General features: G+C 45.2%; 1 protein-coding gene across 4 annotated transcripts in view; it reads left to right on the forward strand.

Annotated features, from left to right (window-relative positions):
- Positions 1–13804, forward strand: part of Arhgap26 (Rho GTPase activating protein 26) — a 394170-nt gene that overhangs the window by 141673 nt on the left and 238693 nt on the right. The gene's annotated exons all lie outside the window — the stretch shown is intronic.

The raw sequence follows: 13804 nt of genomic DNA on the forward strand, positions 1-13804 counted from the left end.
AAGATAGATGGATAAAATGATAGATGGTTACAAAGAAGAAAAATAAGTAGAAAGATAGATGGCTATAGAGAAAGAAGCAAGATAAATAAGTAGATAGATAGGTAGATAGATGTATAGAAAAAGAAAGATAGATGAATAGAAATATAGATGAATGGATAGAAAAATGAAAGATAAATGGACAGACAGACAAATGGACGGATGGATGGATAGATAGATGAGAGGACAGATAACTTTTGCTGTTTTCCTTGAGATCTACATGTCTCTCACTCAGGTACACCATCCCATGGTACTTGGCTTATTTAACAGAATTACAGTTCTTTAAGGCACTTTTCTTGGCAATGGGTTCTTTGAGTGAAATCCACGTTTGACTCTTATCTGAGCTGCCTGTTTCAAGCCTGTTTCAGTGTTAGCACCAGGGCCTTTAAACCTCACTGCCATACCCAGGCAATACCTGGTAATCTCCTTCTTATTTTTAAAAAAAGCCACAGCATTTTACAAAGGTCCATGATGCTTCTGGGAGCTAAAGTGTTTTCCATGTCTTCAGAGGACTTCCTGGGAACAGTTAAAGCTCTCTGTGGCACCTCCATCTCCTGTCACTCTTGATAACACACCCTCGAGCCTTCCCACCTTTATCATGCTCATAACACCTTTGCAAGCCAGGCGCGGGGGTGCCCACCTATAATACTGCCTCTTCAGAAGATGATGCTGGAGGGTTACCCAAGTACAGCAACTCAAGACCAGCCTGGGTTATTATTAAGACTCTGTCTCAAAAACAGAAAAAGGAGGGAGGGGGCTGTGCGGGCTAAAATTGTAAGCCAAGTGTAAATATTTCATACATAGCATAGAGAGTAGACATAGGGAGTCCATTTTTTTCCTTGGAATCTGTCTGATTCCTCAGTGGCTTGATGCAAATGGTTTTGGGAAGGGTCCAAAATGAGACTGTTGCCTCTCCCCTGAGGAGGGTGTGGATCGGTAGGAACAGGAAGCCTTCCAGTGCTCCCTGGATTTAATGGATTAGGCATAATTCACCATAGCTTCTTTTGCCCCTCTTGTTTGACATCAGTTGCTTGTAGATTGCTCACATATGTACAAAGTGAGACTTGAGTGTGTGTGAGGGAGAGTAAAGAACTGTCCACATGACTACTCCATTATTAAGGGCGATTTTTATTGTAGATATGAGAGGGAGGATGGCCAGAGGCATCTGGAAGACTTGAGAGCAGAGAGAAGAAGAAGTGGACTGAGCATGGTCAGTAGACTGGACATGTTCAGGGCTAGGGAAGTGGAGAGAATGGTGGAAACAGTGGAGCAGCAAGACAGAGAACAAGGCATAGAGCGAGCAAGGAAATAGTAAGAGATAGAGATACAGAGACAGAGCGAGAAAGAGTAAGTCAGAGACTCCAGAGAATAGTGCTATAAGGAGGGTGAATAATCCCGGTAGAGACTTTAGAATGTGTAACAGGTACTTTTGATACTAAGGGAGCCTGGGGTTGGCATGGGCTTTGATCACAACCACAGGTAGCCATTTGTCCTTTCTGCCAGATGTAAGAGGAAACAATGCCTTTTGGCAGAGGGAACCAGTTTTACAAGTTCCTGAGGGATGCTGGCTTTTATCTAAGCACCAGAAATCCTCCTATAGTTCAGTCTGAGCTCCTTTCTGGATATTTGGACAGCCAGAGACCTGAAGTAAGAATATTTCTGTCTGCTAAGTATCTGATGCCCAGTTATCTCTGCGGTGTAGATCCTTTCTCTGGAGGACTCCCACCCTGTCCTTTTCACCGGTGCCCGTCAGCAGGGAGGGGCTGCTGCTAGAGTCTGCTTTTTTAGACGATGCCTCCCTAGATTCCTCCGTCTCACTTGCTGTGCTGTAGAGGTAGAGGTCAAAGGGCAAGTTAACTTCTAGGAAATGGATACGAAAGAAGAAACAACAGAAGGACTGGAATGTTCCCTGAGTGTGTTATGGGTAGATTAGACAACTACTACTGCTATATAAAAAGTTATGTAGTAGCTGTTAATGTATCCAGGGCCAAGTGTGATTTGTATTGTCAAGACTAGGAAAAAAATGATGTGAAATATACCATGTAATATGTGGTATTAGGGTCTCAGTAGTGGGGTTCGGGTTACAATGAGCTTGTTAGGGTAGGCCCTGTGTTAATGGTTAAATTGTCAGCTCAACACATTCTAGAATCACTGGGGAAAAAGCTTCAGTGAGGGACGGTCTGGATTAGGGTGGCTTATGAACATGCCTGTGGGGGACTGTCTTGATGCTGTTAATCGATGTGGCAAGAGTCAGCCTCAAAGTATATTTGGGTCCTTGACTGTATAATAAAACCAAAAAGTGAGCTGAGCATAGCATGCATGCTTTCAAAGCTCTTTGTGCTTCACTCTGGAGCCGGGACTTCCCTACAAAGATGGAACCTGAACCTGGGGCTATGAGCTGAAATGACTCTCTTGGCCTCCCCCAAGTTGCTTGTGTCCAAGACATTTTCTCACAATAGCAGGAAAAGAAATGAAGTTGGCCCTGAGTCCCCGTAGCCGGCACCCTAATCAATAGGGGCTCCAGATCCAGAAACAGACACACATGTAGGGAAATGCCCCATGCATGTGAAGACAGAGCAGGGTGATAGTCTCCAAGTCTAGGAACACTTGACTATGAGCAATGCACCAGAGAGAGGAGGCATGGAGTGGATTCAATGGGCTTCAGCAGGAATCGACACGGCCAACACCTGCCTTCCTATGTTGTGGCATTTCATTATAGCGGTGCCATGGAACCAGCCTAGTATTGAACAGGGAGGACCTGTCAGCAAGGCAGAAGCCCATCCCACCAAGGCCTTTTAAATGGTAGCCAATGTCACCCCCCCCCCCCCCCCCCCCCGAACTCCACCTCACAAAACAGATCATTTGCATCAGTCACCTTACCTTTCCTACTCTCTGCTTTCCCTATTCTCTGTCTTAGGGTTTCTATTGCTGTGACCATGGCAGCTCTTCTAAAGGAAAGCATTTAATTGGGGCTAGCTTACAGTTCAGACGCTTAGTCCATTATTGTCATGGTGAGGCATGGTGGTGTGTAGGCAGACATGGTGCTGGAGAAGGAAGTGAAAGTTTTGCATCTTCACACTGAACAAAGCTTGAGCAAAGGAGACCTCAAGGCTCACTCCCACCGTGACACTCTTCCTACAGCAAGGCCACGCCTTTTCCAGCAAAGCCACACCTCATAATAACGCCACTCCCTTTGATCCAGTTACATTTAAATGATCACCTCCTCCTTCCCTCTCCTTTTCCCATTCTAGCTCCTTTTCTCCCCTGTCCTGTCTTTATTGATAGCTTCAGTTTTTAGTAGCTTAAAAAGCCAAAAGCTGCTGGGCAGTGGTGGTGCACACCTTTAATCCCAGGATTTGTGAGGCAGAGATAGGTGGATCTTTATGCTTTCAAGGCAAGCCTAGTCTACACAAAGAAAAACAAGCAAACAAAAAATCTATCTTTTTTGGGTTTTTCTATCATTGTGCTACAGACTCAGCCTTTTGAAAGTTTGCATTTTATATTGATAATTGACTGGATTTAACTTTTTTTTGTTTGAAGTAGATCAACCTTTTTTTTGTGAGATTTCAGTGTAAGCTTCTTGGGTTAAAAATGGACATCATGGGAAAGGAGCCTTTTGTGGTAGTCATATGTGGATCATTAATCCTAACCGGTGTCCGCGTCCAGTCACTTTAATAATTAACTCCGTCGTGCATTGTCTTATGAAAATTAGTGGGCAGATGTAGGGAAAATATTTGTTTAAGCTGAAGACTCATAGTGGTAGTCAGTTGCCAGCATCCCTGGATTGGTTTGTTTTAAAGAAATTCCTCACAGATGTGACACATAGATTATTTTCTCCCGAATGTTTTCCATGATGGGCCAGTAGACCATATGGGAAATAATAGAAATAGAAACTAAAGGCCTTCTGATTCAGCGAATCAGCGTTGTGTGTGGGGGCAATGTTTATATTCGGCGAGAGGAAACCATTAGAATGCTTTATTTTTTCTGAAGACGATCTGACGCCAACAGAAACTCTGTCTGTTCCATGCCCCTCCCCAGCACTGACAAACGGAGAAGTGCAATAAGGACAGCTCCCTAGAGATGCTGGGGTGGGGGTGGGGGTGGGGGGCTTGGGACTACAGCTGGAGCCCAGACTGGTTCAGCCTCCAGCTCACCATCTCCTGTCTCAGCCCCCTGAGAACATGAGGTCACAGGCCTGTGCCACAAGCCCTGCTTAGACTCTTCTGACAGACATGCAGGAAGCTTTAGAGATCGATTGGTTTTTCTTCCATAGAGGCCTCTCGTGATTTTCTTTAGTGCGTTTGGAAGTTCTGTAAGTGCTGCTTGAAGAGTTGTGAGTTCCCTTCCCTTCAGAACCATTCTCAGCTCTCACCCCCCCACCCCGGCAATTCTGCCCACTCCTTCCCCACAGCCATCCTGTATTATCTGTTCAGTCTGGAATGTTCTGGATACTTCTGTTTAATTGGGTTTATCTCAGATGATTTACTTTCAGAGACAGAAAACCGTAATTTTTTTTTCGTAGTCTTTAACAGAGTACTATGTGTATACGATTTCTCTCTTTTTACTTTGAGACTGTGGTGCCGGAAATGGAGAATATCAGTTAGCTCTGAATTAAGTTAAAACTCCAGCAAGCATGCACATTATTTGCTATTGTGTTGGGGTGTGGCACTGGAGGTGAAGCTAGAATAGCAGAGCACAGATATTTATGGAAGATCTGAAAAAACATTGGTACCTTCCAGTCAGTCGGCAACCATCTTGCTAAGTTGTGTTTTCATAGAAGGCTGCAAATTATAGGTTAGATAAAAGACAGAAGGAGCCCTATGTTTGACCTGACCCTCACTGGCCATGCGACTGGTAGTAGGAAGATGGGCATGAGTCAGGGAGGTTCTGAGGATGGCATAAAGCAGTATGCCTCTTTGATGGAGTCCCATGTCTGACACTGTTGTTTTTCTGCGCTCCAAACTCTGGGGCTTAATTTTCCTTATGCTAAACCTTACCTTTGGTGAAAGCTCTCCCGCCTGCCTTGCTGTAAGGCTGCTGCTTGTCTCATCGCGTTGCTGATTTATCTGCAACGTGAGAGGAGCATGAGTACAGGCACAGGAAGGGTCCTTGAGAAGAAGGCCCACTAGGGGGAGATTCTGTACGCCGTGCTGTGCTTCATAGCTTGATTCCCACAAAAGAGAAGGTTTTATGTCCACATTCAGCTTATGATCTCCCCAGGAAACCATACTAATTTTAAATGTAGACAATTTATGTTCTAGCTCGGTAGGAGCATGTGAATGGGTTGGTTCGTGTGTCTTTGTGGAATTGTGTGACTCTTGAGATGGTGTATTTTCCGAAGAGGATCTTACATAACAGACTATTTGACCGTTCAGCCTCTAGGTGGCAGTTTTGTATGTGCGTTGGTTGTGCTCAGGTTCGGTTGAACGGTGGTTGTCATTGAGACATTGATAATTCAAAGTCAGCTGGGTGTGTGGTTTCTGTAGAAGCTACCATGTGTATGAGTATTACGACTCCAGGCAAAGAGTGTTCTCAGTGACTCATTCTTCCTCTAGAAGTTCCTTCCTTTCACCCTTTCACGGACCGCTCATACCTCCTTTCTGGCAACAGCAAGCCTGCCCAGTTAGTCAGGCCTCTTTAAACATTGCGGCTCAGCTGCTGAACTGAGGTGCCAAGCTCTTTGCTTCGGGATGATGTCTGCAGGGGCAGCAGACTTGTCCTTCTGTCCAGCCTGTTCTGAGAACCAGGCCTCTCCTCCCGGTTGCCTTCTTTATCTCACCCTGCAGATGAACTGCTTTTCCTGGTCTCGCGCTTCCCGCCCCTCCCCGCCTCACTGCTTGTTTGAAATGCTATTTGACTTTGCCTTCCTGCCCCTTCGGTTGGAGCGCTGGTCTCAATGCCATTGACCTTTCAGGCAGGAAATGGCTTTTCCTTCCTCAGAGGGTGTTATGCTGCTCTGACTGCATGGCTGGGGGTGGGGAGAGGTATGGGGGAGGGGTGCCACTCTTTCTGAATTGCTTCCTGGCTCTCAGGGATAGTAAGGTGCTGGAGAAGTTCTTGAACTCTTCAATTCACAAATTCAGAGTTTACTGAAGTTTTAGGGGTGTTTCTTTGGCTTCTGATTAAGCGAGAGTGTTGGCTATTTGAACCTGTTTTAAGTAGGAATGGGCTTTGGTGGTTAATGGAGTATTTAGGAGGGGGACCTACATAACCTCATTTCTGTTCTCTAATCAGTGCGGTGAAATTCGTTGCTTTGTGGGTGAGTGCACTCATTTATTTATCTGCCAGTTTCTGAACATAGGATTTAAAACAACACCAAAATTTTGTTATTACATAAATCCCCCCAAAGAGAACAGTTGAACCAGTAAATTCCACTTGTTCTGTTTATCGGGAGCCGGAAGAGTACAAACGGCATGTGTGTGGGCAGCAGGCAGATGAACCCAAGGAGAGATTTTCTTAGTTTGGAGTCAGTAGCAGTAGCGGGGATTTGGATTGTCCCTGTGCTGCACTCATCCCATCTATTAGTAGTGTTTTCTCCCGGTGCCCATTGCTGTGGCTGGCACATGGTGCTTACTTAGAAGTCACTATCAGTTACATTCCTGGGCCATACAGTGTAGTTTGCCAGAAATTTGTCTGGTGTTTTATGAACTTATTCTCTCTTAAAATAACTGCATGAAATTACCTGATGGGGTTGTCAGTATTTACTCTTTAGGCTGTTATTATTGTCAGGGTCCTGCTTATTCTGAGACCTTCCCTCCCAAGAGGTTGGTGCTGTAGGCTTTAGTTGATAATGATTCATCCATTCATTAGAATCAGATTCTTTCTGAATAATTGATTCGAAGCTGCTTAGGACAACATCTGAGGGTGCGTGTGGAGGGAGGTGTACTCCCTTCCTCTCTCCAAGTTGATAGTCTCCTCAGACTCTAGGACACATATGCTCCCTCCAGATAAGGTCACTACAGCATTATGGTAAAGGTAGGTCTTGTTTTAGTCTCTGGCCTACCTGGAAGCAATAGCAGATTTAACTCTTAATAACAATGCGGCGTTTTTCACTTTTTGAAAGTCCCAAAGGACAGGAGATGTAGCTCCGTGGTAGGATGCTTGCCTAACATGCATGAGGCCCTGAGTTTAATCCCCAGACAATAAGCAAATTAAAAAAAAAAACCCAAGCAAATAAATGACTGAAGAAATTAAAGGGAGACCTATAGTAGCATTCAATTCATATGTTTTTTTTTTTTGTGAGAAATACATGATAATTGAAATGAAGTTCTGAGCACAGTGTTTGGCATGTAATAAGCAATACATCTTAGCTATATGTGGGAGTCACCAGTTCATGACATCTGGTTCCCCTCACCCGAGCTTCACCCAGGTCACCATAATAATACCTGATGGGTGGCAGCTGCCTGGGACCTGGGCTTGCACTGCTCTTTCTTTATATGCCTGGGCCTCCACTCATAAGTAAATATGCAGAGGTAATAAGGAGCCCAAGTATATATTCCTTAGGCAATAGAGTGTCTTGCCTAGTTTCCTTCTCTTGATAACTTACCTGCTTGCTTTCTCTTCTTCCCTCCCTTCCTCCCTCCCTCCCTCCCTCCCTCCCTACCTCCCTCCCTCCCTCCCTCCCTCCCTCCCTCCTTCCCTCCCTCCCTCCCTCCCTCCGTCCCTCCCTTTCTTTTTTCTTGCCCTGGCTGTCCTAAACTAGCTCTATAAATCAGGCTGGCCTTGAACTCACAGAGATCTGCCCTGCCTCTGAGTGCTGGGATTAAAGGCGTGCGCCACCACTGCCTGCCTGCTTGCCTGCCTGCCTGCCTGCCTGCCTGCCTGCCTGCCTGCCTGCCTTCTTCCTTCCTTCCTTCCTTCCTTCCTTCCTTCCTTCCTTCCTTCCTTCCTTCCTTCCTCCCTCCCTCCCTCCCTCCCTCCCTCCCTCCCTCCCTCCCTCCGTCCCTCCCTCCCTTCCTTCCTTCCATAGTGTTCTGCCTGTATGTGTGCCTGCATGCCAGAAGAGGGCACGAGATTTCATTATGAATGGTTGTGAGCCACCATTTGGTTGTTGGGAATTGAACTCCGGTCCTCTGGAAGAGCAGCCAATGTTCTTAACCACTGATCCATCTCTCCAGCTCCCTACTTCCCTGCTTTCTATAAGCAGACATGGGTCGGATGCTATTCTCTAAGGTTGTTCTTCTTGGCTTTGGCCATATCTGAACAAACACTGAACCCTTCTCATTGTACAGGGAGTATCAAGAAACAGTTTTCCCAGCAGTGCTTCCTCTTTCTGGCATCTGACAAACCCTCTTTACCCAGGAATAGAAAGCCCATTCCCCAAGCCTTCACTTTCCCATCTTCCAAGAGCATAGTGGCACACATTTCACACACAGGCTTCTGTAGGTACTGTGATCCTTTCACGGTCGACTTGACCCTTAAATGTACAGTGGTGTGGGTGGGAGTCAGAAGTGATCTATTGCCGGGTGGAGATTTTGTCTTATGAATGAGTAAGGCCTAGCTCTTTGGAGGTTGATTTAGAGAGGCCGGTACTGTGATGTTCTGATTGTATTTGTTTCAGTGGGGCGGAGTCAGTCCTAGCATTTCCTTGTCCAATAGGAAGTGGGTAAATTGCCAAACCACTGAGATCACTATTGTTGACTCTGATTCATGAATAAGATTAGAACTAGAAAGCTGTCGAGGAACCCCAGATTCAGCCCCGGTTGTCCTTTTGATTTCTCGGCTGAGTAGAGGACTGTGGTCCCAGCTTTCTGATTGTAATATTTTCTTACAATATTGAGGTGGGTTTTTTGTTTGCTTGTTTGTTTGTTTTTTTGTTTTTGTCAGCTTTACACTGGCTTGAGTTATCTGGGGAGAGGAACCTCAGTTGAGAAAATGTGTCCATCAGATTATCCTATAGGCAAGTCTATAGGGCGTTTTTCTGATCAGTGATAGATGTGGGAGGACCCAGATCACTGTGTCTGGTGCCACTTTTGGTCCTGGATGGTGCACAAGAGTAAGCTGAGCAAGTCAATAGGCGTCTTTCCTTCACAGTCTCTGTTTCAGTTCCTGTCACCAGGTTCCTGCCTTGAGTTCTACTCTTGACTTCCCCTGATGGTAGAGTGTGACCCTGTAAGCAAAATGAGCCCTTTCTTCCCTAAGCTTTCTTTGGCCCTGTTCTTCAGCTCATCAGTAGAAACCTAACCAGAACAACTGCAGAAAGGTGTGTTGCTTTCTGTGCTTTTTTCGGGAGCTAGCATTGGAAAAAGTGTAGTGATTGGTAGCAGCTTTCCTTGAGATAGATGAGGACTATTTTTGTTTTATTATTGTTGGTCATTTTTAGGGATTTCACACATTCATACTCTGCACAGACCGCTCTCACCTCCCACCTCCTGTGCCCTCTTTTCCCTCCCCACAATTTTTTTCTCTTGCTGCTTGTTTCTGTTTACGCATCTTTCTTGTGGTGTGAGTGTCGAGAAAACCTGTAGATCCTTGTTCGTGCTCCTCAGGCTGCTGTAGTGCAGCACTCGTGACATACTCACGGCGAAGAATGCTGACTTTGGGGGAGAATTTTAGCGCCAGGTTCTAGAAAAGATTTTTAAACTTGTTTGCACCCTCTCTCATCTGGTGACTGGAGTTTCTAGTATTTGCTGGGAGACTTCCTTTCTCTGTCCTTATCAGTTACCAGACATTAGTTTTAAAAGGGAGTAGCAGTCCACTTTGAAGCTTTTACTGGGGAGGAAAAAGGAAATAGCCATGATGTCAGAGCTGGTATTTTCCTTCATCCTGATGGTTGTGGCAGAGGTGTGATTTTGGTATGAAGGTATTGGCGGTTAGGTGGGCTGTAGCACCAACACATTGCTTCTTCCCTTTAAACTGTTCTCCTGCCCTTCTCCAGTCACTGCTTTGTTGTACCCCACACTACCTATCCTCCCTCATTTCCCCTTGTGCTAATGACTACGTTTTTGGAAATGTGTGATGCACTTCTTGCTTCAAGTTTGTAACGTGGCCAGAGGTGTAACCCTTGCCAACCCCAGAGAAAAGCAATCGAACTTCTCTGCTTTGCTTTCTTGAAAGTGCAGGTCACACGTCCAGCAGAGAAGAGTACGGTTGCTGGTCCTCCAGAGTCACACATCTGGAATAGTAGGGAGGCTTAGGTGTCGTCAAGAGGTTATACCTCTTGGGCATTTAAAACAAGTTCTTAATTGCATCACCACAAAGTGTTCATATCTCAAGTCTTTGTTTTGAAGACTTTTTACACACATATATGCTCTCACACACACATACAAAGACCCAGATCAAGATGAACATTTCTGTCCTTGAAGTTTCACTCGTACCCTTCCCCAGACACTGCCATACTCCTTCTTGGAGGCAGAATCACGTTTCTGACGTGTGCGAGTGTTTTCAGTGCAGGTGTAGTCATCCGGTCTGTAGGCCTTTCCTCGCCGCCACTCTGACATCCCTACCTGCTGCTCTGTGCAGCGCTAGTTGCTGTTTTCAGTTGTTCTCATGTGGTGTCCCGGCATTTAGATAGACAACAATTTGTGGTAGACATTTTTATTTCTGTTGTTTTGGTTATTATGAATAAAATGTTCATCATTCAGGAGGTGCTGGATGTAGCTCATTCTGTTTTTAAATTACATTTCCTCAATGAGGACTCATTTGATGTCTACTTTGTAAGGGTTTTGGCCATTTGGATCTCCCTTCTCCCTTTCTCATTCTCTCTCTCTCTCTCTCTGTGTGTGTGTGTGTGTGTGTGTGTGCATGCCATGTGTATGTAAGTATGGAGGCCAGAAGAGAGCATTGGATCCTGTGGAGCTGGAGTTAAAGACAGTCGTGAGCTGCCTGACATAGGTGCTATGAACTGAGCTGAAGTTGTCTGAAGAACAGCACGCTCCCTTAACTGCTGAGCCAACTCTCCAGCCTTTAGAGATATATACTCTTTTATGAAGTCACTATTAAGATTTTTGTTGTTAAGTTTCTCCGTTTGTCAGTATTCTTCACATATCTGGAATATGAGTCTTGTTGGAAATATATATTAAAATATTTCTTTCACTTTTATTCTCAATTTTTTGATTTGTGATATATTTTTTTGAGACAGGGACCCACATAGCACAGGCTGGCCTTGAAGTCACTGAAGGTGACTTTGAGCTGGTTCTTCTGCCTCTCTGTCCCCTGTGGCAGCTGTGCAGCTGTGCTCCATTGTGTCTGGTTTATGCAGCTCAGAACCGCATACATCTAGACACCCTCCTGACTCAGCCATACCCTTGGCCTCTGCCCTTTCATTCTCGTAATAGTGGCTTTTCTTAAGTGTCTCTTCTTTATTTTGGTAAGGTCTAACTTACCAGTACTCATTTTCTTTATGATGGCTTCTTTAAACATTGTTTGAAATTATATCATTACATCATTTTCTCCTTTCCTTTTTCTCCCTCCAGACCCTTTCATGCACCCCTCCCCCATTTCATGGCCTCTTTTCCTGTAGTTGTTACACACACACACACACACACACACACACAAACACACATGTGCGTGCACACACACACATTTCTTAAATATATAAATACAATCTGCTCAGTCCATAAAATGTTGACATGTTTGCTGGTTCTGTCCTTGTTCAGGTCTTGTTTAGGCAGCCATACTGGTGAGACTTCATGCGTGTAGCTTCCCCGAAAGTTTTAGGGGCCACAATCTCACAGCAGAAACTTTTTGCTAACAGCACCTGCTTTTTTCTGTTTTTTTTTTTTTTTTTTTTTTTGTTTTTGTTTTGTTTTTTTAAAAAATCATTGCCTTTCCTTCACTTGACTGTCTCGAGGGGAAGTGACGTGAAGGACCGCTGCTGTGGAAGTCATGCCAATCATGTGTGTGACTGCCTTCTGAGGGAGAGCCTTGGCAGATGCTTGTGGGAAGAAGAATATTTATGAAGCATTTCGGGTTTGCAGAGCCATTTATCATTCTGTCACATCTGATTCCATGCAGGAGCTCTTTAAGGAGCTGCGGGGATTCTTGGTCAGTTTGGATGCCAGAGGGACTGGGTAGTACACACAGGTTCCCTGGGGGCTCTGACGCCTCCACGTTTGGCTGGCATCACTTGTCAGGGTTAGGAGTTGGACTGTGGTCATGGACTAGCCCTGTCACTTGCTGGCTGCCCTCAGGGACACAGTTCTTAGCTCTCAGTCTTGGTTTTCATGTCTTTTCAATGGGAGTAGTGAGAATGTACTTTCCTCATGCCTTGGCATGAAGTATAGACAAATTACAGAGTGCTTAGTGCAGCAGGCGACAGCACTGTGCTGGGCTAAACTGTTGTCCTTATAGCCCAGTTTTTCCGGATCACGGTGCAGTGTAGAACCAGGAAGAGTTCAGTCCTATACTCCATTTCTCTGTCATGGTTTTATATTTCCCTTCGTGTTCCCCTCCCTTCTCCCTCACTCCCTCATTTTTGCTGTGAAAAGCTGACGCACATCCCAAGCACGAACTAATTAGACATGCTGTCAGAGGTTGAAAGAGTTGCAAAGTTTGAAAGTTTACTGATAGGCAAAGTGTCACATCATGGAAGGTTTTTCTTGTTTTATTTTGTTTTGAGATATGTTACTAATCTAAGGACTTGAGAAATTAACTATGAGACGTTATCATTTGATTTCAAAATAAAGTTGACCCTTTTATCTTGGCTTCTTATGAATGTCACATGTAGAATTTGCATTAGTATTTTTTAATTTAATAAAGGAAAAATATGAGTATTTCTGCCTAAGAAGTATAGTTCTTTATCCAGATATACATACGTGAAGCTGAGAAAATTGTTTGAATTTGGGGAATCGAATTATAACTAAATGTGTTATACCCGCTTTATTCACCATCTCTCTCCCATGGTGTAGCCCTCTATGCAAAGGTGGCAAGACCACATGTGGAAAATAGTTTGTATTTTGATCTATCTTTTTGAAGTGAAAACAAGTCATGTTGACTTCCCTGGTTACAAAGGCCCAATGGCCCTCCCTTTACAGCCTCAGAGTCTTTTCTGAACTTCCTCTTGGTGGCTTTGGGTGGAAATATCACGCCATAGGCCACGAAGTTGACGTGACATCTGCGGTACCTCTGCACTCTTGGTGTTTGGGCCGTTCTTGAGCTGTAAATTGTTTCTGCAGGGGAGGCATTGGAGGTGTGTTGGCTGCTTGACTCCCAGGGGAGAGAGGAGGGTGTTAGTACCACAGTGCAGGGGGACCCAGAAGGACAAGGGTGAGGATGGACAAGGGTGTGGGCCTTAAATATAGCCACACACTGGATCATCAGGAGAGAGTTGCTTTAACTCTTGTTTTCCCAGGCCCTGCCCGGAAGTTCAGCTTCAGTAGGGTGGGCTTGGGCTGGGATCTACATTTATTTTTTAAGAGATGGATTGCTGGACTCAAGCAGGTAGTACCAGCAAACAAACCAAAACAAACAAAGCAAGTACAGCAACCCCCAGAGGAGGAAAGCCAGAGCCTTGAGGACTTTGCAGCAGGCTGTGGCTTCCTAGGGTGTGGATTTCACAGCGTGGTGTGCTTGGTTGGGAAAGGTGGAAAGGGAACATCAAAGCTGCTCTGCCTCCAGGCCACAGGCTCGGTTCTGTGGAGCCACAGCTACATGAGGAGTGTGGCACAAATGGGCTGCTGGTGAGAAAGGGCATTTGGGTCTGAGACCAGGGAGGGAGAAGCCCAGCAGATGCCTGGGAGAGGACTTGTCTGTCTTTTACTTACGCCTCTCTTACAGTGCTGGTACCGAGTGTGACTTTAAGGAATGACTTCCTTCTCAGGAATTAGTG

Source organism: Arvicola amphibius, chromosome 5 (genome assembly GCF_903992535.2).
Source record: "Arvicola amphibius chromosome 5, mArvAmp1.2, whole genome shotgun sequence".
NCBI classification, from domain to species: Eukaryota; Metazoa; Chordata; class Mammalia; order Rodentia; family Cricetidae; genus Arvicola; species Arvicola amphibius.